Source organism: Drosophila pseudoobscura, chromosome X (genome assembly GCF_009870125.1).
Source record: "Drosophila pseudoobscura strain MV-25-SWS-2005 chromosome X, UCI_Dpse_MV25, whole genome shotgun sequence".
Lineage (NCBI taxonomy): Eukaryota > Metazoa > Arthropoda > Insecta > Diptera > Drosophilidae > Drosophila > Drosophila pseudoobscura.
Genome location: NC_046683.1, coordinates 23,931,338 through 23,934,383, shown reverse-complemented (window position 1 = coordinate 23,934,383; position 3,046 = coordinate 23,931,338).

The window sequence follows — 3,046 nt, the reverse complement described above, 5'->3', positions numbered from 1 at the left end:
ATTCTCTATGATTGCGCGTTTTTAGTTTTCTCGTATCGTCGATATTGTGTATGACACAGATTTTCGTCTTTTGTGGAGTCGGAAGGGAGTGGGGCGAAATTTTGAAATAAGCTCGTGCAGGTCCGAAATCACAGGAGTGTGAAGTTTGGTTGCTCTAGCTCTATAGTCTCTGAGATTCAGTTTACGATAGGCAAAGCCGACTATGAAACCTGTGTGTTAGAGAGAGACAGATCGAGAAAGAATTAAATTGTTTTCTTGATTCTGGCTAAATTAATTATACGATCTGAATCAGATTTTCCACTCTAGAAGGTATAGTTATCCTCTACGATTCTGCTGTTTTCTCGAATCTTTGAAATTGTGGATGCCACAGATTTTCGCCCTTTATGTGGGCGGGGCGAAGGGGACAGACAGACAGACAGACATGGCTCAATCGACTCGTCTTTTGATGCTGATCATGGGGTCGGAAACGCTTCCTTCTGGACCTTACACACATCCATTTGAACCACAAATATAATATACCCCTATACTCGTTTTGAGTGTAGGGTATACAAATTAATTTGTTGCACTTACATTTTAAGTCCGAATTAAATGGGGCGGGAAACAGCTGTTCTTACTCAGATGTTGCGTTAAGCGCATGTTAAAAGAAAAGTCGGAGCTGTTACTTGCACATTTGTGATATGCGCAAACGTTTTTTTCGTTCCAACGTTCCGATGACCAAATCGGACTGCGTCAGGTGTTTGCACCAAAATTTACCAATTTTTTCCGAGCCAAATTATATGTATTTTTGTTTGGTTTGGTTATTTTCAATATGTTTAGACTATGTTGTGAATACAATATCAATTAAATGGCCGCTTATTTTAGCAATTATAAATTGCGCTGTTTTTTCTGCGTTTTCTATTACTTTTTCGAGCCCCTCTGGTGTTATAGCGTTGATTTTGGCACGAATGTTTGCCTTAAGCTGGTCTACACTCTGAGGCTTCTAACGTTAACCGTAACCTTACCGTTAACCTTACTTTTAAGCCCCACAAAAAGAAGCCCGGGGCGCTTTAATCAGGCGATCTGGGTGGCCAGTCAATACAGCGTCTTTTTGATGGCCTGTTTGGACTGTTTAGGCGTACTCCAAGCAATTGCACTATATACACAAAGAAAATGTTAATCATCCTTTAATATAGATAAAAAATTCTCGGGAAAATTTAAGGATATATTTTTTAAAAGCCCAGTCAAAGTTAAAAAATAGCCCAAATTTTAGATGGTATGCAAAACAAGCTTTTCCTAAGAATTAATGCAACTAATAAAAGATACCAAAAACAGAATCATACCTTACATAGTTTACTTTTTTTTCCATCTGAAAGATTTGAATAAAAGTTAAAAAAAGTGCGCACTGAAACAATTTTCAACTTTGAGTGCTCATATCTTCTAAACTAAAAGTCCGAATTTGAAAGTTTTTAAAGCTCTGGTAAACTCTCTATTAGATGCGTGTATTTATTGTATCCAAAGCGCTAAAAAAATATCCGACTTTTGCCACCTATTTTCGTCGAAATCGCCACTGTGAGACGATACGAAACGATTGAGTTCTGGGCAACGATCTCACTCACTGCTTCCACAAGTTCATTGGAACGTTTTGGTCGTTGATGACAGGCATGTCCCTTGCTCAAAAATATCTACGCCAAACGGAATTAGTATCCGCAGTATGTTATTTTAAGTTAAAGCGGCTGCCGGGCCCGCTTGGAGTCCGTCACACTGTGATGGACCTATTTCAGGCTGAGGTAAGCTCAGTCACGTCCAGGGGTCAATCCACAATAAATTTATAGAAATGGATGGAACGTTAAGGGCGGCGTCGGGGGGCGGCCTATCGTAGAGAGGTGGATCGGGGCTGGAGTGAACGTCGCTCGTCGTGTATACGAAACGGCGTGCGTGGACTCGGTTTGGGGTAGTGTCGGTGCCTCGGCTAGTTGGAGTGAACTTACGCAATCGGGTGTTACTTCGATAATTCGACACTTTATTATAATTCTTAGCACTTTAAATGAACTCAGTTTAATTGGTCGCCGGGGTTTCTTGTAAGTTCCGGGTACAACGACTGTACTCCGAACCAGGTGTCTGCGCAAGCTTCTGGTACACCGTCTGTACTGCGAGCCGGGTTTCTGCGTAAGTTTCTTGTACAACGTCTGTACTCTGAGCCGGGTTTTTGCATAAGCTGCTTCTTGGTTCTCGTCGTCGTCTTTTTATAGGTCCGTATTGCTGGGTCTGCGGGTTTGAAAGTGCGCCTCCGCGTCGGGGTTCACTTTGCCGTTCTTGGTGATCGTCGCAGATTTTCGCGGCGTCATCTTTCCGCAGTTGATGAACCCGGAAGACCGCACTTGGCCGATGGCTTGGCCTGGAGTGGGGAAAGTCCGCGTGACCTGATGTCTTTGGTCAGCGTTATGGAGTTGGCGCGTGTTAATCGGTGGTTGCGTGCGGAGAGGGGGCGTTGGTTGCGGGGTGTGGTGCGATGCTCTCATTATAAGTCGGGGGACGGATTGTATCGAAACCTTTTAGGTTCGTTACACCCTCCCCTTTCTTCCCCGGCGAGAGTTACGAGGACTCGTGGGTCGGGCTCTTGTGGTTTCTTCTGTGGTCTGCGTTGGGGTTTCCGCGTTCTCTTCGCTTCGTCAGCGGATTTGTGGGGCGCGCGGTCGTGAGCGTTACGTTACTTCTCTTGCTGGCGTCAGCGCTGTTTGATTAATTGGTGGTCGCGCGGTTCGCTCCGCTTGCATTCTTGGCGGTATTATGCCATCGGACTCGTTTTTTGCCGGTGCTGTCTTTTGGCCGGGTGTCCCGGGTTTTGCTGACTCTGTGGTGCCGTGGTGGGGGCGTCGGGTTAATGTCTCGTTGCTTTCCTCGTCGATGTCAGCATTCTCAGGTAGGTCAGTGGATTCTTCGGACTCGTGATCGTGGAACTCTCTCGTTGAAGTTTGCGGTCTTCTGTTATCGGCTTTCGCAGTGTTGCAATTTGGCGATGGAAAACTCTTGACCCGGTAGGGGCCGTCGAAATTCGGGGCTAGCTTTG